At 36.6% G+C, this 26,136-nt stretch overlaps 1 protein-coding gene across 3 annotated transcripts in view; it reads right to left on the bottom strand.

Annotated features, from left to right (window-relative positions):
- LOC135125162 (uncharacterized) overlaps nt 1–26,136 on the bottom strand; it is a 486,443-nt gene that overhangs the window by 152,910 nt on the left and 307,397 nt on the right. For all 3 annotated transcript variants that reach the window (XM_064050548.1, XM_064050540.1, XM_064050557.1), the window contains one exon: nt 21,458–21,506. The gene's annotated coding sequence lies outside the window, so the exon portion shown is untranslated. The remainder of the gene's footprint in view (nt 1–21,457; nt 21,507–26,136) is intronic.

Genomic DNA, 26,136 nt, shown 5'->3' with positions numbered 1-26,136 from the left:
ATGTAACACTGAAAATAACAGTATTGTATTCCAAAAATTTCCTGGGAACATGGAGTGAGCCATTATTATATTATAATATTATTGTTTTATAATTTTGAGTTTTTTCTCAAAAATTTGGACGTCTCCGATAAAAACTCAACACGGCGTCATTACTACACTCTGTTTTTTATACAATTTAAAACCAACTTACTATGTACAATTTTGAAGTGACGTCATCACATTATTGGTGGGGACGATTAGACAAATTTTGGTTATCGTTTTACCATCTACATGATATTCCTAATACAATTACAAAATTTGACAACAATCGGCCTAGTACTTTCGGAGACTATCTGTCTAATAAAATCCGGGACGGCAGACAGACGGACAGATGGATAGACGGACAGACGGAAAGACGGACAGAGGGATAGACAAACAAACTGACAGACGGACAGACAGACGCACACACAGACAGACAGAAGGAAACGTCGATATATAAACTTGCCGTTGACGTTGAAAGTTCACACGCTGTTGGGCGTCGTTCGAGATGACCAACTTTTAACTTACGCCTTTACGCTGCTGTTGACGTTGGGTTTTCAACCAATCAAATTGCGGTAGTGCAGTACTGCCAACTTGAAGGAAAATTCCCTAATTACATGAAAATCAAATTCTGATACAGATAATGAGGTCCACTAATATTAAGCCAATTAATCAGTTGTTCACCGAAACCCTCATTTTTAAATCGCTGCCATCATTTTCTACACTGTAGCTTTTTGTCAGTACTTATGCATTGTTAAAGATAGTTCTCGACAAGATTTATTGCTATTCATCTCGAAAACAGATTAGGTATTATAAGTACCAGGGGTTACATTTTGCCCTTTTTTCTTAATATGTGTAGTCTATTTTTCACAACAAAAAAGGTAAAACATGTTTAAAATGGTAAATTTTTGTGGAAAAGTATCGATTTTGCAATGAAGCTCCTCCCCTCGGTTTGACAACGAATGAAAAATTCATCACGATTGAGATCGAAGCGGATAGGTGGGGCTTCTCTTTTATCTTCTTTTTAATTAATAAATTTAGTTTTCTTTGTGTAACACGATTACTTATTACACATGGTTACTTTCTCGTAGAAAAATAAGGATTTAACAATTAAGCTCTGCGTCTCAGCTTACAACGAATAAAAAAAATCATCAGAATTGAGATAGGGCGGGGCTTATATTTTCCCTTTTTTCTTAATATACATAGCCATCTTTTCACAACAAGAAACTTAAAACATCGTTAAAATTGTACATTTTTACAAGGAAATATGGATTTTGAAATTATAGGGCGGAGCCTAGTTGCAAAATAGATATTTTCTTATACAAATTTTCCTTTTTAAACATATTTTAAGTTTCATATGATAAAAAGAAGTCTACACATATTAAAACAAACAAGAAAAATGGAAGCCCGCCCACCCGCCCTATCCCAATTGTGATGATTTTTTTATTCGCCTTCAACCCAGGGGGCGGAGCTTAACTGCAAAATACTTATTTCTTTACAAGAAATTAACACATGTTTTTGAGTATCGTGTTTTTCAAAGAATGCTAGGTACATTGAGAAAAATCACACAAAATGTGGACCCCGCCCACCCGCCCCATCTTTGGTTCTAATTTTTTCTTAATATACATAGTATTCTTCGAATAACACGATATTGAAAAAAATGTCTTACATGGTAATTTCTTGTTGAGAAATAATAAGGATTTTGCAATTAAATTCAGCTCCTTTGGCTCTCGACGATTAAAAAAATCATCACAATTCAGACAGGGCGGGTGGGCGGGGCTTATATTTTGCCTTTTTTTGTTAATATATGTAGCGATCTTTTCACGACAAGAACCTTAAAACCTCGTGAAAATGCTACATTTATCAAAGGAAATATAGATATTGCAATTATGGGGCGGAGCCTAGTTGCAAAATCCATATTTCCTTATACAAATTTTCCATTTTAAATATATTTTAAGTTTCATGTTGTGAAAGGAAGTCTACACATATTTAAACAAAAGGGCAAAATGGAAGCCCGCCCACCCGCCCTATCTCAATTGTGATGATTCTTTTTATTCGCCTTGAACTAAGGGGGCGGAGCTTAACTGCAAAATACTTATTTTTTTACAAGAAATTAAAACATGTTTTTGAGTATCGTGTTGTTCAAAGAATACTATGGACATTAATAAAAAACACAAAAATATGGACCGCGCCCAACCACCTTATTTCAATTGTTTTTTTTTTTTATTCTGAGTTCTAATCTTAATAACATCAAAAGTAAATGGTTTCGTTTCAATAAAAAAAAACAATAAACCCGCCAAAAACATAAAAAATCTTGTAAACTTAAAAATTATCATTAGCTTTTATAATGTAATATAAAATATTAGTCTTGTAAACCAAAAATAAGTACAACTTTAAAAACATCAAGAAAGAACACAAATTCATCTTTAATCTCCAAAATTAATATTTTAATAAACTATTTCTTGAAATTTTATCTATTCTTATCGCAACCAATATAACCTTAACCTGTATCTTTATTATAATAAAACACCCCCCATCAATAGGATCAATCTTATTATTACAACCCATTACAACTAGATTAACCACAGGATTCATAAAACAAAATATATGATTTTCCTATATTTTATTCCTAATCATAATTGGAGGAATACTAATATTTTGCCTTTTTTTTGTTACTATATATATCGATCTTTTCACAACAAGAAACTTAAAACATCGTGAAAATGGTACATTTATCCAAGGAAATATGGATTTTGCAATTATAGGGCGGAGCCTAGTTGCAAAATAGATATTCCCTTATACAAATTTTCCTTTTTAAACATATTTTAAGTTTCATAGGGTAAAAGGAAGTCTACACATATTAAAACAAACAGGGAAAATGGAAGCCCGCCCACCCGCCCGGTCTCAATTGTGATGACTTTTTTTATTCGCCTTGAACCAAGGCGAATAAATCTTAACTACAAAATACTCATTTCTTTACAAGAAATTAAAACATATTTTTGAGTATCGTGTCGTTCAAAGAATACTAGGCACATTTACGACAAAAAATGCAAAATTGTGAAGATTTTTTTTTTTTTTTATTCTGAGAAATTTAAAATGGGTTTAATATGGTTAATTTTGGTAAGGAAATCTGGATTGTGTAAAACTTCACTACTATGTAGATCTGGACAGATATGTGTGGGGCTTAAAATGGAAGCCCGCCCACCCCCCCTATTTCAATTGTGATGATTTTTTTTATTCGACATGAACTACGGGGGTGGAGCTTAACTGCAAAATATTTATTTGTTTACACTAAAATAAAACTTCTTTTTGAATTTCGTGTTGTTCAAAGAATACTAGATGCATTAAGAAAGAAACGTAAAATATAGACCCCACCCACCCACCCCATCTCAACTGTGATGATTTTTTTATTCTTACATTTTTGAAACGGGTTTAAAATGGTAAATTTTGATAAGGAAATCTGAATTGTGTAATTAGGCTCCTCCTCTAGATCTACCAACGAATGAAAACTTCATTACTATTTAGATCAGGGCAGATATGGGTGGGGCTTAATCTTTGGTTTCAATTTTTTCTTAATATAAGTACATAGAATTCTTTGAATAACACGATACTCAAAAACATGTCTTACATGGTAATTTCTTGTAGAGAATAATAAGGATTTTGTAATTAAATTCCGCTGCTTTGGCTATCGACGATTAAAAAAAATCATCACAACTGAGACAGGGCGGGTGGGCGGGGCTTATATTTTGCCATTTTTTTTGTTAATATACATAGCCACCTTTTCACAACAAGAAACTTGAAACATCATTAATTTTCCATTTTAAACATATTTTAAGTTTCATGTTGTGAAACGAAATCTGCGCATATTAAAACAAAAAGGCAAAATGGAAGCCCGCCCACCCGCCCTATCTCGGTTGTGATGGTTTTTTTTATTCTACGTGAACTAAAGGGGCGGAGCTTAAATGCAAAATACTTATTTGTTTACAATAAAACAAAACTTCTTTTGAATAGCGTGTTGTTCAAAGAATACTAGATACATTAAGAAAGAAACGTAAAATATAGACCCCGCCCACCCACCCCATCCCTATTGTGAAGATTATTTTATTCTTACAAACTTAAAACGGGTTTAAAATGGTAAATTTTAGTAAGGAAATCTCGGTTGTGTAATTAGGCTTCTCCTCTTGATCTGCCAACAAATGAAAACTTTATTACTATTTAATTCAGGGCAGATATGGGTGGGGCTTAATCTTTAGTTTTATTTTTTTCTTAATATAAGTACATAGTATTCTTTGAATACCACGATACTCAAAAACATGTCTTACATGGTAATTTCTTGTAGAAAAATAATAAGGATTTTGCAACTAAATTCCGCTCCTTTGGCTATCGTATCGACGATTAAAATAGAAATCATCACAACTGAGATAGGGCGGGTGGGCGGGGCTTATATTTTGACTTTTTTTTCTTAATATAGGTTACATAGCCATCTTTTCACAACCAGAAACTTAAAACATCGTTAATTTTCCATTCTAAACATATACAATAAAAAAAATCATCACGATTGAGATAGGGTGGGTGGGCGGGGCTACTTTTTGTCTTGTTTTCTTACGATGTGTAGATTTATTTCGGAACAAGAAACATACAACATGTCTAAAATGGTAAATGTTCGTAGGAATCAAAGTAAATCATCCACTTTTCTTTTAAAACCCCTTTAAATACGTCAAAAGTTGAACATCAAAATTACTATCAACGGAAACTTGGCGATCGAGTTTATAAATAACAATTTTCAGCTCTAAAAGCAACTTCGACGTCAACAGCAATTTTATAAATCCCGCTTAAAAGTAGAGAATCGGTTGACGGACTCGTTTACGCTCGGAAAGTAAAAAATGATCCAAGGTTATTGGAGAGAACCTCCCTCGCCTCTGAAGTACGGTCCAACAAATCCCGCTTCTTTGAAAAATTGTAAAAAATTTTGCGGTTGTTGTTTTCCAAGAGAGTTGTTTTCGGTGCTGGGATTTAATCGCCTAGTAATTGTGTGAAAACATTGGTCCTAGCCCGGACGCAGCGTCCTTTTTCTAAAAAAATTCCGGTTTGTTTCCCTCGAAAATTGCGGCGCTGACGACTTGATGCTGTTACAATTAAACCCTTAATTATATAAGTAATCAGGGTTTCGAACACCCCAGGCGCTTTTTTTAATTTTGATGGCTTGCTCAAGCGCTTATTTGAATTTTTTACGAGTTTAAATCCGATTTGAGACTTTTAGCGCGCCGCTACATCGCCGCCATCCAATTAGATATTAGCCAAGTTATTCGAGAAACGTCTGTTGATGTTTGCCTACACATTTTAATTATTCCAACAAACATGTATCCAACATGTGCTCACAGCAATAAATTACAAGAGCAAGCATTTGGCCTGTGGGTTTCAATACTTATAATGACTTACACATGCACCTGTGACCGTTTGGAAGTTGCGAGCTCCACCAGCAGTCTTCGCTAAATTCGGCGGGGCATAATTAAAACTCCTCGCGGCGGAGTACACAACGAGACGCCAAGTTTCTTTTGCGATAACAGAAAATAAGATTCAATAATGACCTCCTCGACTATTCAATTATAAATATCGATCTGTGGAAGGCGAAGAAGAGAGACAATTTAATGAGCACGCGAAGTTCAGGTTTAATTAATATTAATGGCCCGAATCGAGACTTAAATTGGCTCTCAAAGACATTTTATGGCTAATATTCTTATATAATTTATCAAAGGCGGGAATTTATTCGGCCAGTGGTGTTCATAAATTCTGCCCATTTCCACTGCAGATTGCAGGTCGGTTAATAGACGATAAATAAGACGTATTGCCTTAATTGCCGCGGCAAAAACTCCGGCCGCCCGGAACTGGGCGACAACGGCAGCTCGGGGATTCTCACCTTGACTAAGTGATGCTAAAATGATTGCTCAATTAAAATTTAAAGCGGCTCAATTATTAACGGGATTTAACGGGGCCCCGTTGGCTTTAACGCTAAGCACCGCTTAAAGCTCTGGTAAGCGTAGATGAGATGGGACAACGATATAGCTCGATGTTTAACCCGATCGTGTGTTAAATACACAAGCAGAATCGGATCCTGCAGAAACCGCCCCTCATCGCCAACTACAGACATTTCTAAAACAAAACACCCAAATTTCCTTTTCCTTCTTTAATGTTAATGCGATTTTTAAAGAATTTTTAATTTTGACAGTAGTTAAATAGAGGGGGTTCTGGATCACTATGACCTCATTTGACCTGGTTTAGAACCGGCACAACGCAAAGTGTCGACAGAAATAATAGCTTTAAAATGATCTGGGGAGATATTACAAATAAAAATCAATAACCCATGGTTGAAAGTGATACAAACAAACAATAAATTCTAGTTGTAAATTTTAATTCTGCTAAAGGGTTGCATGAATATATATAGCATTTGTGGGAGCATTGTATATCATATATCGTCATTAATGTGCAAACATGGCATTTTACATATCCACAAATCGAAACATTTTAAAATAATTTGACGATGTATTAAAAATATTCATTTATGTGCAGATTTGCGCAAACCTCCCGTCTGGGACCTGTTTTCTTCGCGTTTCTCTGGACTGATTTACCTGTCGTATTAGAACTTTAACGTGTGATTTAGTGCTTAAACAAAAGTGACAATAAAAACACTGTTTGCCCTATAATTTCACCACCCTCTGGATTAAATTAGACAAACATTTATTTAACCCTGCCCCCAAACCCACCGCAAGCGAAAGATTTCGTGCCCAGTCCATTTGTACTTTTTCTAAAATTCCTCTGTCGCTCCCTTCTCAAAGCAACGACATAAATTTTGGCATGTCAGCTTCCCTTTTAATACAATAATGGCTTCTGGCGAAGCAGGCCCGAAAGAAAAATTGAAAACCCTATCAATTTCGTTAACATTAATTCGGCGTTTTTCTACCTGCCCCCGGATAACGCAATCCATAACGAAATGATTAATTTCATTAAACGTTTGATTAAAATTTTGTTTTAATTATAAATACGCAGTGAAACTTTGATAAGCTGATCGATGGATACGCCGATTAAATAAATTTTAATTTAATTTATTTAGGAGGGCGAATCCGGGGCTTCCTGATTGATTTAGCGCGACGGGCAAAAGAAGTTTGTGTCTGACGCATCAAATCAATTAATTTCGACAGGTTTTATACGTGCGTCAAACGCAACAAAGATATTCGGATTATTGTTGCGCTGGAGAGTTATTGGTGTCATTCCTCAAATTCGGGGTAAAGATTTTTGGCGGTTTTTAATCTGCGGTCGTTCTATTTCGGGGGAATTAACAAAGAAATCCATTACTGGAGATGGAATGACGCAAAATATGTTTGTGGTGTTTCGATAAAATAAATTCGGTTATAAATACGGCCGGGTTAAAAGCGTGCATCTGCACCGTTCAGCCCGGGTTGTAAATAAATGAATGCAAAACAGTATCCATTCAAATGAGTGTTGATTCCAAATTGATATTTATTACGTTACTTGACACTGCGGAATTAATTACTTCATTTTTGCTAATGGTATAAATAACACGAACTAAATTTCGGATTTGTTCACGTTAAAGTTTTAATTCCCAGAACTGTTTTTGAATAAACTATGAAGCCGCAGCCACCAATTACTTGCCCCGTATAATCCCACTGAAAGCTTATATTTCGCGGGTTCATTAAATTAACATCAAAAAAGTGCTTTCAGTTCGAATTTCCGTCAAGCCCCACACGTCCGCCTTCTGTTTTTGCGCCCCCGACGAAATTTCCAATCAAAACCGAGGGTAATTACGTCGTTGCATTGAATTATCGACCTCTAAACTCTCGTTGGAAGTCAACAAGTTTCACATCAATGGATTACCGATTTAATTAAACATTTTTGTGCAGTGTTGTCGGTTTTTGTCCGGAATTAATATGTCAAAAACAGGGAGTTTCGATTATTGTTGAGAGTTTTGATTGTGGTTCGGATGGAGTTGTTTTCAATCAAAATTCGCGGCAAACAAACAATATATGTCAGTTGCGAGCGGCGATTGGTAAAAATGAATCGAATCCTTTTACCGAATTGGGATGATATTCTGCCTGATGTGTATTTAACAGACGATAGGGTTGAACAATCCGGTTATATCGGCTCGGTTATTCCATCAACAATCATTTTTATTAGAGCTTCAAGTACGGGCTTTTATCGAAAAACGAAATATTGGCGGTGGCGCCCGCGAGGCGGGGGTTGGCAAAAATGCTCCGTTTTGGAGAAACGAATAAGAGTTAAGAAAAAATGTTCCTTTTAGAAAACACTCTTATCCAGGTTGGTTTGCGTGGTGACCGGTTTCGGACAATTAACTAGCCTTCTTCACTTTGACTTGGTTCACCTCTAGAACCGAACTTAGTTTGTGTCAACTCCCGGTTACCGGTTCTAGTTTAGGTCAAATGTCAACATGTTCTAGAGCAAGGAAATACTAAGGAAACCATAAAATTTTAGCTACAATTTTTTTTTCCAATTTTATGATATCTTTCGACTTGTTTTGATATTTGTGATATTCAATCAGGATTATTTTCGTGACGACCGTTTTCGATCAATTAACTGCCATTTTCAAACTTTCACAAATTCACAAGAATTGTCAAAAGTAGTAAAGTGAGGCGGATTCTGGCTCACTTTGGCCTTAATTGACCTGAGTTAGAATCGGCCTTACTTTCTGTTGACTCTTGGGTTCTGGCCGCAACCGGCTGCCGGTTCTAGTTCAGGTCAAATAAGGTCAAAGTGGACCAGAAGCCGCAGTCGGTTCTAAAGCAGACCTGAAGAGAAGATAGAATTTAAGGCCGATTCTAGCTCACTTTGACCTGATTTGACCTAGCTGGAACCGAACTTTTTCTGTCAACTCCCAGCTGCCGGTTCTAGATCAGTTCAAATGAAGTCAAAGTGGACCAGAAGCGCCACCATGTTCTAGAGCACGGAAATACCAAGGAAACCATCAAATTTTAATAATTTTATGATATTTTTCAACTTGTTTTGTATTTCCGATCCTTAACCAGGATCATTTTCGTGGCGACCGTTTTCGATCAATTAACTGCCATTTTCAAACCGTCACAAATTAACAAGAATTGTCAAAAGTAGTAAAATAAGGCCATTCTAACTCACTTTGGCTCATTTGACCTGAGTTAGAATCGGCCTTACTTTCTGTTGACTCTTGGGTTCTGGCGGCAATCCGATGCCGGTTCTAGTTCAGGTCAAATGAGGTCAAAGTGGAGCAGAAGCCGCAGTCGGTTCTAAAGCAGACCTGAAGAGAAAATAGAATTTAAGGCCGGTTCTAGCTCACTTTGGCCTGATTTGACCTAGCTAGAACCGAACCTAGTTTCTGTCAACTCCCGGCTGCCGGCTCTAGTTTAGGTCAAAAGAGGTCAAAGTGGACCAGAAGCGGCAACATGTTCTAGAGCACGGAAATACAAAGGAAACCATCAAATTTTAACTAGAAATATTTTTTCCAATTTTATGATATTTTTCAACTTGTTTTGTATTTCTGATCCTTAACCAGGATTATTTTCGTGGCGACCGTTTTCGATCAATTAACTCTCATTTTCAAATCTTCACAAATTAACAAGAATTGTCAAAAATACTAAAATAAGGCCGATTCTGTGTCAATTTGGCCTCATCTGACCTGAGTTAGAATTTCTTCTGTCGATTCTTTGGTTCTGGGCTGGAATCGACTGTCGAAAATAAGATGAGTCTATACTTGTGATTTATCATTCCATACATATTTTTTGGATTACTTATACAGGGTGACTCAAAAAAATTAATGAGTGCGTAATCAGGAACTGCAAAACGGAATTCTTTGAAATCTTGGAGATGTTTTAAAGTTACCAGAAGCATGGTAAATTTTTGGTGAAAATGTATTTACTCATCCCCCCTAAAAAATTAATGACGTCACCTCAAGGTATTGCTGAATAAATCCTATCTTAAATGTGCAAAATATGATGAGTGATTTATCACTGCATTAATACTTTTGAAATTTACTTATATAGGGTGTTTTAAAAAATTAATGTTGGAGTCAATTTATTTTATTGATTTGATCAACAATTGCAAAACTGAATACTTTGAAATTTTGAAGTTTTAATGTTATTGTAAGCATGATAAATTTTTAATCAAAATATATTTATAATATAAAAAAATGAGAGAACGGGTGGGTGGGCGGGGCTAAGTTTAACTTTTTCATACAGAATCTTTTATAAGCAAGCAATATGCCCCCCACCCACCCCCTCTTTATTCGAGTAATTACTCTTAATATTGTTCAGTCATTCACCAGAATCCATCTTATCATAACTAGTACTAGCCCCGCCCACCCACCCTCTATTGTTTTTTAGAGGGTATATCGTTTACAAAAATCAATCTTCTTAGCGAATACTAGCCCCGCCCACACACACTGTTCTCATTCTAACGATTTTATCTCTCTTCAGGTGAGATCCACCTATCATTCGGGCTAGACAAAATGAATCACTGAAATGGAGACCGGGTGGGTGGGCGGGGTAAATTATATGTTCTTTTGTAAAGCGAGAATGGGTACTATTAGAATGTAGGCTGTTAAAACTGAAGAATTAATTGTAATTTCTTCATTCTAGTTACTGCTTATTTGCTATAACATTTATTTCTTATTTCTGAGGAAAAAAATTAGAGAACGGGTGGGTGGGCGGGGCTAAGTGTAACTTTTGCATACAAATCTTTTATAAGCAAGCAATAGGGCCGCCCACCCACCCCCTCTTAATTCGAGTAATTACTCTTAATATTGTTCAGTCATTCACCAGAATCAATCTTAACATAACTAGTACTAGCCCAGCCCACCCATCCACTATTTTCATAAGGGGTATGTCGTTTACCAAAATCAATCTTATCTTAGCAAATACTAGCCCCGCCCACACACATTGTTGTCATTCTAACGATTTTATCTCTCTTCAATTGAGATCCACCTATCATTCGGGCTAGACAAATTGAATCACTGAAATAGAGACCGGGTGGGTGGGCGGGGTAAATTATATGTTCTTTTGTAAAGTGAGAATGGGTACTAATAAAACGTAGGCTGTTAAAACTGAAGAGTTAATCGTAATTTTTTTGTTCTAGTTACTGCTTATTTGCTGTAACATTTATTTCTTATTTCTGAGGAAAAAAAATAGAGAACGAGTGGGTGGGCGGGGCTAAGTTTAACTTTTCCTTACAGAATCTTTTATAAGCAAACAATAGCCCCGCCCACCCACCCCCTCTTCGTTCGAGTAATTACGCTTAATATTGTTCAGTAATTCACCAGAATCAATCTTATCATAACTAGTACTAACCCCGCCCACTCATTCTCTTTTCATAGAGGGTGTGTCGTTTATCAAAATCAATCTTATCTTAGAAAATACTAGCCCCGCCCACACACACTGTTTTCATTCTAACGATTTTATCTCTCTTCCATGTTGAGATCCATGGGCTAGACAAAATGAATCACTGAAATGAAGACCAGGTGGGTGGGCGGGGTAAATTATATGTTCTTTTGTAAAGTGATAATGTGTACTAATAGAACGTAGGCTGTTAAAACTGAAGAGTTAATCGTAATTTTTTTGTTCCACTATTTATTTGCTACAACATATATTTCTTATTTCTACAGAAAAAAATTAGAGAACGGGTGGGTGGGCGGGGCTAAGTGTAACTTTTTCATACAGAATCTTTTATAAGCAAGTAATAGGCCCGCCCACCCAACCCCTCTTCATTCAAGTAATTACTCTTAATATTGTTCAGTCATTCACCAGAATCAATCTTATCATAACTAGTACTAGCCCCGCCCACCCACCCGCTATTTTCTTAGAGGGTATGTCGTTTACCAAAATCAATCTTATTTTAGCAAATACTAGCCTGGCCCACACGCTCTGTTGTCATCCTAACGATTTTATCTCTCTTCAGTTGAGATCCACCTATCATTTGGGCTAGACAAAATGAATCAGTGACATGGAGACCGGGTGGGTGGGTGGGGTAAATTATATGTTCTTTTGTAAAGTGAGAATGGGTACTAATAGAACATAAACTGTTAAAACTGAAGAGTTAATCGTAATTTTTTTGTTCTAGTTACTGCTTATTTGCTATAATATTTATTTCTTATTTCCGAGGAAAACAATTAGAGAACTGGTGGGTGGGCGGGGCTAAGTTTAACTTTTTAAAACAGAATTCTTTATAAGCAAGCAATAGCCCCGCCCACCCACCCCCTCTTCATTCCAGTGATTACTCTTAATATTGTTCAGTCATTTACTACCAAAATCAATCTTATTTTAATAAATACTAGCTATGCCCACCCGCCCTCTTGTTTCTTAGGGGGTATGTAATTTGCCACAATCAGTCTTATCTTAGCAAGTACTACACTGCACCAATCCAAGTTCATATACGTGTCCTTGCAAAAATGTTGATGACGTCATCACAAAATTGTGCAAACTAAAACTCAACTCGAAAATGCTGGATATGTTTCATTGTACTTTCGGTGCGAGGGAAGTTCCGTCGAAACAAATTTCGACCAATTTTTTAGCTCTTCCGATACACAATGGGCCTAAAATGTTAAGGAAAGCATCAAATTTTAGCTAGAAATATTTTTTTACAATTTTATGAGGTCTGAAGTATTTTTCGACTAGTGTTGATGTTTCTGATTTTTATCGAAGATTATTTCGTGGTGATCATTTCGTGGCTGCCGGTTCTACTTAGGTCAAATGAGGTCAAAGTGGACCAGAAGTCGCAGTCCGTTCTAGAGCAGACCTAAGGAAATGATAGAAAGTAACGCCGGTTCTAGGTCAGGTCAAATAACGTCAATTCGTTAAAAAGCTTCAGAAATGCTGCTTTCCAGTGTTTTTCTCTTCTAGCATTTCCTAGTATTTCGAAATACAAAGAAAACCATCAAATTTAAGCTAGAAATATATATACAGGGTTAGTATAAAGTCCCGGAATTTTGTGTATCAGTAGAAAAAAACATGTTTATAATTTCTGAAGGTAGTTTTTTATTCTACTTCAGAATATGTAAAAAAAATAGAGAGTTATAGAAAAAGGAAAAATGTTGTAAACAAGTCGTCATGTTTAACTATATATCCAAAATAAATTTCAGAAAAAAACTTTTCCAATAACAAAGTTGTTTGACCGTTCCGGGACTTTGTCCTAACCTGTATTTTTTCGAATTTTGAGGTCTGAAGTATGTTTGACTTATTTTAATGTACATATAATAAGATTGAATTTGTATTGTAATGTTTATGTGTAGGATTGCATTGTCCATTACATCATCGTTCGTAAATTAGCAAGCTCAGCCTAGGTGAAACTAATTTGATAATTCGATCCCACATCACACGTAATGAGAGCTGCATGAGTTGATGCAGAAACAAGATATTAAGCCATTTGGAATGTTTTGTCCGTTTGCAAAATACATTAAAATGGCCACCGGAGCAGGGATGCATGAAGCCGACACATATGGGACGTTAGTTAACAAGTTCTAAAGTTTGGTAATATTGCAATATACAAAGTAGATGCATGGCGTGCTCAATAGATAGCGCAGCTGCGTCCGATCCGCCATTCGGCTAAAATTCCCCATGAAATATTTACCGTTAATTACCGCCCCGCCCCTAACCGAACTCGTCAGAAACTTGGGCGAATTCGCCCCTGTGTAAATTTTTAATTAAGTATTTAAATTAAATGAAGAATGCTCGAAAACTTTAAAGTCTTTAGAAATGCCGGTTTGCATTAAACTGTGTGGAGTTTCGCAAAGACCTCGCGCTTCGGTTCATACTTTCCGATAAACTTTGTCTTTAAAATTGTCCTATTTAAAATTCCGACTGGCGACGACAACAACAAACTTCCGCACAAATCGCTATTGTCCAATTATTATCAAGTAATGCAATTAATCTCGAACTAGTAGTTGGCGCGACGACGAACTCACAACTTGATGCATTAATCAACCGATTCCCTAATTAACACCGCCGATTTTTCCCTCTCGAATTCGAATAAATCCGCCCCGTCTACTTAGTGTTGACGGAAGTAATTAGACCGTAATTAAAATTTTCCGCTTATTATGCGAATATTTTCGGCGCATCCGCCATTTCCATTCTCCCACTTTCTTAATTGGCAACGATTTCCATTTTTCGCTTTTGAATAAATCCCGCGCATTTCAAATTCAAATGCCGACCCAAAAATGCCTACGGCCAATTAAAGGTGTAACAAAAGCTTTTGTATTTGCCACTGGCCGTAAGGTCCGAATGCTAATTCCGACGCTCCGGGGCCACTCCATTTGCTTCCGCAATACCCATAAATTAGCCCTATTTGTACGTATTATTGGGTCAATTCTCAACAACTTCCCGAATGGGACAAACGGATACTCCACTTGTCAATAGATGACCGGAGGCTTTCGAACTCGACTCCGCTTAATTACCGATTTACGGCCGATGCGTGCCCCCACATTTATTACCACCGAACGCATCCCAATTGAATCACACACAAAAAATTAAATTATTTCGATAGAACTTTCCTAGCCCCTGAAGCGCAATCCATCAAGCCGTATTTTAAAAACTCGAAATTGTTAGGACAGCGTAGCTGCCACAACAAGTGTACAGAGCTAAGTTAGGCGTATTTTTGTGGCACATGGCGCTAAACCGGATTTATTAAGACTATTCAAGTAATCTCGGGCCCTTAACCTCGCTCTAGGCTGAATCATGCATCGTGCGCTCCTGCTGAGCCTCCACATTCATTTTGGCTCGTTCGTGTCTCGCTAATCGGCGCTTTATTAATGAGCGCATTTTAGGATTTTCGCCCCCGCCATGCGTAAACACGTTGATTTTTCGTAGCGCGCGTGCCCCTAATGGTTATTGCGTACACGGCAATCCATCATAGATGTGGCGATAAGGAAATAATCGGCATTTCAGGAGCGTGGGAGAGCTCACACGTGCACACAATCCTAATTACTTGTCATTTTTTCCGATGCATGATTTTGGTCGGACGTCGAACAACGAAACACCGATTTGATAGAACTACTGAAAATTTTACTTAGAATTTCGTAAGAGTTTCAGTTAACAGTGTTTTATTTTCTTGGTGGTGATGGAGAGCGATGTACCAGTTTGGGGTACTTAATCATACGTTCTTAATAGAAACTACATACGTAGCTCCTCCTAAATTAACCGAATTGTCCATCCGATACTACGCTGTTAGTCGAGTTTGCAACTAATCTGCAACATTGCAGCAGCAGCAGCTAAAACAGATTTTGTTTGCTTGGTCTGACCCTATTACATCGCGTCTCTGTGTGTGCTTCTGGTTGCGATAGATTTCTCAACTGTTGCTAAGTGTTTATGGGTACTTTCGCAACGTTTTATAAACAATACTTTTTCTACAGTTGTATTGTGTAGATAAGAAAATTGAATTAACTTCTTTTTAGAGAGTAACAAGTGTTTGCTATGAACTTATTCTTTAAAAGAAACCAGAAGAAAATAGATGTCGATAGGTCCCAACGGCAAAATGCCATACGAGGTATGGCGGAATTCAACAAGTTTATAACAGTAAGTGATCGCACAAATCAAATATAAGTCAAATTTACACTTGCAATAAAGGCGAAATTTAATCACCTATGCCGCTATTGCCTTTAATTCGTCTTACGAAGACACTTTGTTTATATTTGGTCTGGCGCGGAGTGCAGAGAAATCGGGTGAATGGTCAATCGATTGTTACATTGCGCAAAATTGTGCTTGCTTCCTGTGAGCTTTCCTATTGGAATATGTGTTGATCAACATTCAGGATTTATTGTTTAATTTACTGTATTTTCTGCCATTTTTCTTGGAGCACCACCTGTTGATTTTGTTTTTAGTTAGAAATGTCAGAATATGAATGTTGCCAAATTTACGATCAACAAGATATTAACAAAATATTAATGAGTATAAATAAAAAAAAATTGATTTGGTAAGGTTTTAAAATTCTTTTCCTCATTTTGGAAATTTGGTAGTCAATTAACTTTTCGATAAAGTTTTAGTAACATGACCAACTGTCAAATGTTTGTTTACATATTTTAGTGTGTTGCTAGTTACATAAATAAAAGTACCGCGTGATCAGAAATGACTGAGTCTGTTAGCGGTACTTTTAAAACGCCAACAATCTGTCAGTTGTGACAGCTGACAACCGAAAATTATTGAAAACATGATACCAATTTCAGTTAAAAATCCAGGATTGCCAACAGACTCAGTCATTTCTATATTTTATATTTTTTAAATCCAGATTTCCTTACCAAAATTTACCATTTTAATTGCGTTTTAAGTTTCTAAGAATAAAAAAAATCATCACAATTCAGATGGGGTGGGTGGGCGGGGTTTATATTTTGCCTTTTTTTTTGTTATATACATAATATTCTTTGAACAACAAGACCCCAAAAACATGTTTTTAATTTTTTGTAGAGAAATAAGTATTTTGCAGTTAAGCTCCGCCCCTTTGGTTCATGGCGAATAAAAAATCATCACAATTGAGATAGGGCGGGTGGGTGGGTTGACATTTTTCCTTATTGTTTTAATCTGTGTAGACTTCTTTTCACGACATGAAACTTAAAATATGTTTAAAATGGAAAATTTGTATAAGGAAATATCGATTTTGCAATTCGGCTTCGCTCCAAAATCAATATTTCCTTGCAAAAATGGACCATGTTTTAAGTTTCTTGTTGTGAAAAGATGGCTGCGTACATTAAGAAAAAAAGGCAAAATATAAGCCCCGCCCACCCACCCTGTCTCAATTGTGATGATTTTTTTTATGCATCGTGAGGCAGGAAGGCGGAGCTTAACTGCAAAGTACTTATTTCTCTACGAGATTGTAAAAACATGTTTTTGAGTATCGTGTTGATCAAAGAATACTGTGTATATTAAGAAAAAAGTAAAGTCAAAGATTAGGCCCCACCCATACCCGTCCCGATCTCAATTCTCAATTGTAACGAATTTTTCTATTCGTTGTCAGATCGAGGGGCGGAGCTTAATTGCAAGATCCATGTTTGTCTACAAGAATTTACCATTTTAAACATGTTTTAAGTTTCTTGTTCTGAAAAGACGCCTACGTATATTAAGAAAAAAAGCAAAATATAAGCCCCGCCCACCCACCTTGTCTCAATTGTGATGATTTTTTTAATCGTCGAGAGCCAAAGGAGCGGAATTTAATTGCAAAATCCTTAGTATTTCTCTACAAGGAATTACCATGTAAGACATATTTTTGAGTATCGTGTTGTTCGAAGAATATTATATATATTAAGAAAAAATTAAAGCCAAATATTAAGCCCCACCCATATCCGTCCCGATCTCAATTCTCGATTGTGATGAATTTTTCATTCGTTTTTAGAGCGAGGGGCGGGGCTAAACGTGTTGTGAGTTTCTAAGGATTAAAAAAAATCATCACAATTAAGATCGGGTGGGTGGGCGGGGTTTATATTTTGCCTTTTTCTTTTAATGTGCATAGTATTCTTTGATCAACACGATACTCAAAAACATGTTTTTCATTTCCTGTAAAGAAATAAGTATTTTGCAGTTAAGCTCCGCCCGCTTGGTTCACGGCGAATAAAAAAATCATCACAATTGAGATAGGGCGGGTGGGCGGGCTTACAATTTGTCTTTTTGTTTTAATTATGTGTAGACTTCTTTTCACAGCATGAAACTTAAAATATGTTTAACATGGAAAATTTGTATAACGAAATATCTTTCCTTGCAAAAATGTACTATTTTGACCTCGTTTTAAGTTTCTTGTTGTGAAAATAAGGCAAGATATAGCCCAGCCCCAGAATTGAAAAATCCATATTTCCTTGCAAAAATGTACCATTTTAACCATGTTTTAAGATTCTTGTTGGGAAAAGGTGGCTATGTAAGTATGTTAAGAAAAAAAAAGGCAAATATAAGCCCCACCCACCCTCCCTATCTCAATTCTGATGATTTTTTTTATTCGTCATAAGACGAAGGGCGGAGCTTAATTGTAAAAACCTTATTTTTCTGCGAGAAATGTGAAATATGTACTTAAGTAGTCGTGTTATACAAAGAAAACTAAATGCATTACGTAATTAAAAAAGAAAACCAAAAGAGAAGCCCCACCCATTCGTCTTGAGAGATCAAGACGATGGAGACATCGTGATGAATTTTTCATTCGTTGTCAGACTGCGGGGCGGAGTATAATTGCCAAATACAGATTCCCCCACAAAACATTTGAAAACATGTTTCACGTGGTAATTTCTTGTAGAGAAATATATAAATTTGCAAACAAGCTCCGCCCCTCGTCTTACGACGAATAAAAAATTAATCACAATTGAGACGGGGGCGGGTGGGTGGGGCTTATCCTTTGACGTTCTTTTTGTAAGATAGACAGTTTTCTTTCCATAATTAAATACTTAAAAATATTAAATGGTAAATTTGAGGTTAGAATTATGTTCATCTGCGTCACAGAATTTCCAGATCTACCGAATTATACTACAAATTTACAAAAAAGTTAAGTTGTGAATACCAAACGTTCTAGTTTTGTATTTTTTTTTCTTCTTTGGATATCTCCTTTTAATCTTGAGAGAAAAAAAATCATTCCCGCCTTTTTCTCAAAATAATTTATCTTCGACAGTGCGATAATACCTCAAACATGTTTCACTTTGCAATTAAGCTCCGCCCCCTGGTCTCACAACGAATAAAAAGTTTTATCACAATTAGGATTTGTACGGGTGGGAGGGGCATAATATTCAGTTTCTTTTTCTTAATATATATATAACTTTTTTCAACAAGACAATACACAAAACATGTTTCGAGTGGTCACTTCTTGTAGAGAAAGATGACCTTTGCAATAAGCTCCGCCCCTCGTCTCACGACAATAAAAAATTAATCACAATAGAGATAGGGGCCGGTGGGTGGGGCTTATACTTTTCTTTTCCTAAGATACCAAGTTTTCTTCTTTCAATAAGCGCAAAAGAGCAAAATATAAGCCCCGCCCACCCACCCTATCTCAATTCTGATGATTTTTTTAATTCGTCGTCAGACCGAGGGGCGGAGCCTAATTGCAAAATCCATACTTTCCTATAAAAGTTTACCATTTTAAACATGTTTTACTTTTCTTCTTTAAATCGACCTTTACTGTCTTTAATCGTCAGTATGTTCGATATTTCAAAGACAATAAAGTTATTATCAAAAATTTCCATTAAAATAATTAAATTAAACGAATGAATCAACAAAGATTTGGGTTAAAATATTTTTTATTATACATAGATAAATTGTTGGTTGCATAAGTAACATGATTGTCGCTAAAATCTGTCAATTTAGCGTCTATGTCGCTATAGACGCTAAATTGACAGATTTTAATTTTCTTTGATAAGTTCAGCCGCGTTGGTATTTGAAATGTCAAACTTTCGAATTGAAAAAAAACTGCAAAATGGTTGCTAGTAGGGGTGATTACTAAACCAATTTTTTCGTTCTCTAGGGGTCAAGAAACATTGAGAAAACATTAAAGTAGCCAGTCATTCTATTACAATACTTGCCGATCGAGGAATTTCATTGAATGTTGAAAGTGGAGAACGAAACAGGAAGATTCAATCATAGCGAAATCAGAAACATCTTTAGAGAAAAGGACGGAAATTTAGAAAATAAAGTTGATTGATGAAATTTTTAAATATCAACAATTAGTTAGTAATTTTAGGAACCGTTATTCTAAAATTCCCCTTCATAAAGACCTCGTTCCAATACTTTAGTTAGAAGTAAGTAAAACCAGTAGAAAATCAGTTGAATCTCTCTAATAAAACCAAAGTTATATTAACAATTTTACAGCTGATGACTTTAACGAACAATTTATAAATGTACCACAAATTCTTTCTTCCCACTTTGCTGCTTTAACTCAACAAAGTTATAAACTTGTTAAAAATTTCAGATTAAAAAGTTATAATTCGAAGTGCTTTTCACCCATAAACAGCAATGATCTTGTTAAGCACATCAAACAATAAAAACTGTGACATCTGTAGTGAAGTTCAACCATTAAATTAATGAAAATATATTATATTACCTGTTACTTGAAACTTATTATTTCAGTCCAAGATTTTCCTTTAATTACGACCCCCTTGTAAACTCAGCGAAACCGCAACCAATTAAGACTCACAAGTTCGGCGTTCACAATGCCACCTTAAACAATAAAGTAACCGATGAACTCTTCCCGTTTGGCTAAAAACCAGTCCATTTCGCTTGTATTCGATGCAAACTCGCGTAATCATTGTTCCTGTAAGCGCACCCAGCCGGAATCAGTACTCCTATCGATTCAACACTTAGTAACAAGTACCGAACTTCCCTAATCTCGCCAGCACCGCTCCCGACCCAATTAAATCCGATCAGTTTCGTGCGCGTTTTTTCGTCCATTTATTCCGGGCCGTAAAATGGCTGCATAAAACGCTTCGACGCTGGCAAATGGTAGGCGAGTTTCTTTAGAAATATCGGCACAGAGTTCCGCAGCCGGCGGCATGTCACGCAAACTAAGGATACTTAACCAGTTTCGGCGCCGCCGCCACGCCGCCTCCAGGAAACTAGCGCGTGCTGCGGACTTCGGCGAGGACGTGCCTTTCTATCGGGCAGCTCGGCTCACACATGAATAAGATTTGCGGCCAGCCTTATCTGTGACACATTTATCTCCATTCAGGGCGACCTCTTTGATATTTCGCTGCTTCCGACAAAGTATTAAGCGCACTTTTTCATAATATACTGGGCCAGCAGGAAGGAAAACGTTCACGAGAGAAATTACCGACCTCATGCTGTCACAAACGGTTTTGGATATATGGCGATAGGTGGAGAGATAATCAGCCACTGAAAATGTCACTTGCGGACTTAATCTGGGGGCTCACAACAGCGGGAAAAGTAACAGGCCGTGGATAATGTATTTTTGCTATTTTAGATTCTCTGACTTTAAATGTACATTATTTAAATTCTTTTTTACATAATGTCAGGCGTCTGCGTTTTTTTACGTAGGTGCTAGCTAACTTTCGGTATTATAACGCCTCGGAATATTTTGCTCAGTTCTTTGACCCATAAAAGTCTGCTTACGCACCTCGTAAAGTAAATAGCAATTACTTACCTAACCCACGCATAACAAACAACTACAAATCTATAACTTCAAAGCTTTGAGCTTACGATTACGATTATGTAAAGAAAAAATTACTGGCCGTTCACCACAGGGTTTCGCTATTATTACTGCACAAAATCGGTGTGACGTGACATAAAAACACAGACCTTTATTCGATAATTGTCATGTAATTCCCAACCACGTCCTTCAGAATAGAGCTTTGTGACTGCATTGTGTCGTAAATGGCATAATTGTCACATTATATGACATGTTGCAATTATTCTAATAGCAATAATAACATATATTGGTTGAGGGTTTATTAGTGACACGGAAACAATGTCATTTTACTCACCTTCCTAATGAATGTGGGCAATTATGGTTTACGAGACACCTGAACACACCTGGAAAAGAGAAACTAATTAGTGGGAAATACACACAATTATCGTATTAGTAATTTTCGTATAATTGGAGAAGGAAATTTTTAAATACAGTGGAGAAGTAGCTATGGCAATTTTCAAAGAATTTCAACGTTTTGAGACCCTGTATTAGGATTTTTGGTGCATGGACAGTGAGCTAATGAAGCATTGTAGTAAATCATCCATGTTTTTCTCGACGTTGCATGACCCCTAGAGCATGAAAAAATAAGTTCCCCATTTCAACTGTCTGTCATATATCTATCGTCTGTGGTTTGTCGGGTCAGGCCAGGTCAGGTCTATTTGTCGTCTATCGTCTTAGCGATTTTGTTTTACTTTTTCACTTTCCACCCCCGCTCCATAAGAAAATATAATTAGCCCCGCCCACCCACCCTGCCTTCATTTCAATGATTAATTTTGCCCACTCTGAATGAAATGAATGATTTTAGCAAATGACATACTATACAAGAAAATAGAGGGCGGGTGGGCGGGGCTAGTACTTACTAAAATAAGAGTGAATTTGGCAGATGACATATCCTCCAGGAAAACAGAGGGTGGGTGTGTGGGGCTAGTATTTCATAAGATAAAGCTGATTTTGACACTTTAGGCATTTTCGACAATCTTTTAACCATTTTCGAAAATACGCTAAATTTTTTCAAAAATTTCCACCGTTCTTTCAAAATGGCCAAAAAATTTACGATTAACGATTTTTTTTACTTTTTTACATTCAAGATTCTATTTGTTTCTATTTCCACTGCATAGGAGAACATAATTATCCCCGACCACCAACCCTGCCTTCATTGCAGTGATTAATTTTATCCAGTTTGAATGAATTGAATTATTTTATACTAAACAGACATAAAATTAATCGTTAGAATGAGAAAAGTGGGGGTGGGCGGGTCTAGTACTTACTGATGTAAGACTGATTTTGGCAAAAGACAGATGTTCCAAGAAAATAGAGGGTGGGTGGGCGGGGCTAGCATTTTATAAGATAAGACCGATTTTGACAGTTTTGCCATTCTCCCATTTTTCAACCATTTTCGAAAATTAGATAGACATTTTCTTGTATATTCCGACATTCAGAATTCATTTTCGGCCTTGCTTTTTCAAAAATTTTTATCGTTCTTTCAAAATCACCAATCAAAATATATCAATTTTTACAGATCCAGTAGTAAATATTATAACAAAAAATTTACGATTAGTGCTTTTTTTTTACTTTTTTCACGTCTTAGATTCTATTAGTTGCCACTACTGCTCCATAGGAGGACATAATTAGAACCGCCCACCCACCCTGTCTTCATTCCAGTGATTCATTTTGTCCGCTTTGAATGACATGACAGATCTTATATGGAATAGAAATCTAAGGGTGGGCGGGGCTAGTACTTGATAAGATAAGACTGTTTTTGGCAAATGACATATCTTCCAAAAACATAGAAGGCGGGTGGGGGGGGCTAGCATTTTATAAGATATGACTGATTTTGACATTTTTGACATTTTCGACCGTTTTTTAACCTTTTTGAAAATTAGCTAGACATTTTCTTGTAAATTTTGACATCCAGAAGTCGTTTCGGCTTCGTATCTGTCATTCTTTCAAAATCTCCAATTGAAATATGTATAGCAATTTTTACAGTTCCAGTGGCAAATAGTATAACAAAAAATGTATATTTTCGCATTCTAGATTCTATTGGTTTCCACTCCTACTCCATAGGAGAAAATAATTAGCCCCGCCCACCCACCCTGCCTTCATTCCAGTGATTAATTTTGTCCGCTCTGAATGAAATGACCGATCTTATATGGAATAGAAATAAAATTAGTCCGTAGGATGAGAAGTCTGGGGGTGGGCGGGGCTAGTACTCGCCAAGATAAAACTGATTTTGGCAAATGCCACATCCTCCAAGAAAATAGAGGGCGGGTGGGCGGGGCTAGTACTTAATAAGATAAGACTGTTTTTGGCAAAATGACATATCTTCCAAAAACATTGAGGGCGGGGCGGGGCTAGCATTTTATAAGATAAGACCGATTTTGACAGTTTTGCCATTCTCACCATTTTTCAACCATTTTCGAAAATTAGTTAGACATTTTCTTGTATATTCCGACATTCAGAATTCATTTTCGGCCTTGCTTCTTAAAAAATTTCTATCGTTCTTTCAAAATCATTAATCAAAATATATAAATTTTTACAGTTCCACTAGTATTATAACAAAAAATTTACGATTAGTGCTTTTTCTTTACTTTTTTCACTTCCTAGATTCTATTAGTTTCCACTACTACTCCATAGGAGGACATAATTAGCCCCGCCCAACCACCCTGCCTTCATTCCAGTGATTAATTTTGTCCGCTCTGAATGAAATGACCGATCTTGTACGGAATAGAAGTAAAATTAGTCCTTAGGATGAGAAGAGTGGGGGTGGGTGGGCGGGGTTAGTACTTGCCAAGATAAAACTGATTTTGGCAAATGACACATCCTTCAAGAAAATAGAGGGCGGGTGGGCGGGGCTAGTGTTTAATAAGATAAGACTGTTTTTGGTAAATGACATATCTTCCAAAAACATAGAGGGCGGGTGGGCGGGGCTAGCATTTTATAAGATAAGACCGATTTTGACAGTTTTGCCATTCTCACCATTTTTCAACCATTTTCGAAAATTAGCTAGACATTTTCTTGTATATTCCGACATTCAGAATTCATTTTCGGCCTTGCTTCTTCAAAAATTTCTATCGTTCTTTCAAAATCATCAATCAAAATATATCAATTTTTACAGTTCCAGTGGTATTATAACAAAAAATTTACGATTAATGCTTTTTTTTACTTTTTTCACGTCCTAGATTCTATTAGTTTCCACTACTACTCCATAGGAGGGCATAATTAGCCCCGCCCACCCACCCTGCCTGCATTCCAGTGATTAATTTTGTCCGCTCTGAATGAAATGACCGATTTTGTACGGAATAGAAGTAAAATTAGTCCTTAGGATGAGAAGACTGGGGGTGGGCGGGGATAGTACTTGCCAAGATAAAACTGATTTTGGCAAATGACACATCTTCCAAGAAAATAGAGGGCGGGTGGACGGGGCTAGTACTCGATAAGATAAGACTGTTTTTGGCAAATGACATATCTTCCAAAAACATAGAGGGCGGGTGGGCGGGGCTAGCATTTTATAAGGTATGACTGATTTTGACATTTTCGAAATTTTCGACCGTTTTTTAAACTTTTTCCAAAAATTAGCTACACATTTTCTTGTAAACTTCGACATCCAGAAGTCGTTTCGGCTTCGTTTCTGTCGTTCTTTCAAAATCTCCAATTGAAATATAGCAATTTTGTACAGGTCCAGTAGCAAATAGTATAACGAAAAAATTTACATTTTCACATTCTAGATTCTATTGGCTTCCAAATACTACTCCATAGGAGGAAATAATTAGCCCCGCCCACCCACCCTGTCTTTATTCCAGTGATTAATTTTGTCCGCTCTGAATGAAATGACCGATCTTATCCGGAATAGAAAAAAATTAGTCCTAAGGATGAAAAAACTGGGGGTGGGCGGGGCTAGTACTTGCCAAGATAAAACTGATTTTGGCAAATGACACATCCTCCAAGAAAATAGGGGGCGGGTGGGTGGGGCTAGTACTTGATAACATAAGACTGTTTTTGGAAAATGACATCTTCCAAAAACATAGAGGGCGGGTGGGCAGGGCTAGCATTTTATAAGATATGACTGATTTTGTCATTTTTGACATTTTCGACCGTTTTTTAACCTTTTTCGAAAATTAGCTAGACATTTTCTTATAAACTTCGACATCTAGAAGTCGTTTAGGCTTCATTTCTGTCGTTCTTTCAAAATCTCCAATTGAAATATTGCAATTTTTACAGTTCCAGTAGCAAATAGTATAAGAAAAAAATTACATTTTCACCTTCTAGATTCTATTGGTTTCCACCACTACTTCATAGGAGGAAATAATTAGCCCCGCCCACCCACCCTGCCTTCATTCCAGTGATTAATTTTGGCCGCTCTGAATGAAATGACCGATCTTATACGGAATAGAAAAAAATTAGTCCTAAGGATGAAAAAACTGGGGGTGGACGGGGTTAGTACTTGCCAAGATAAAACTGATTTTGGCAAATGACACATCCTCCAAGAAAATAGGGGGTGGGTGGACGGGGCTAGTACTTGATAAGATAAGACTGTTTTTGGAAAATGACATCTTCCAAAAACATAGAGGGCGGGTGGGCAGGGCTAGCATTTTATAAGATATGACTGATTTTGACATTTTTGACATTTTCGACCGTTTTTAAACTTTTTCGAAAATTATCTAGACATTTTCTTATAAACTTTGACATCTAGAAGTCTTTTCGGCTTCGTTTCTGTCGTTCTTTCAAAATCTCCAATTGAAATATAGCAATTTTTACAGTTCCAGTAGCAAATAGTATTACAAAAAATTAACATTTTCACATTCTGGATTCTATTGGTTTCCACTACTACTCCATAGGACACAATTAGCCCCGCCCACCCACCCTGCCTTCATTCGAGTGATTAATTTTGTCCGCTCTGAATGAAATGACCGATCTTATATGGAATAGAAATAAAATTAGTCCTTACGATGAGAAGACTGGGGGTGGGCGGGGCTA

This window comes from Zophobas morio, unplaced genomic scaffold, assembly GCF_036711695.1.
Source record: "Zophobas morio isolate AGI-343-1 ecotype UQ-CSIRO unplaced genomic scaffold, CSIRO_AGI_Zmor_V1 ptg000002l, whole genome shotgun sequence".
Taxonomy (NCBI): domain Eukaryota; kingdom Metazoa; phylum Arthropoda; class Insecta; order Coleoptera; family Tenebrionidae; genus Zophobas; species Zophobas morio.
Note: the sequence above shows the minus strand (reverse complement) of the source record. Positions and strands in the feature narration are given on the sequence as shown.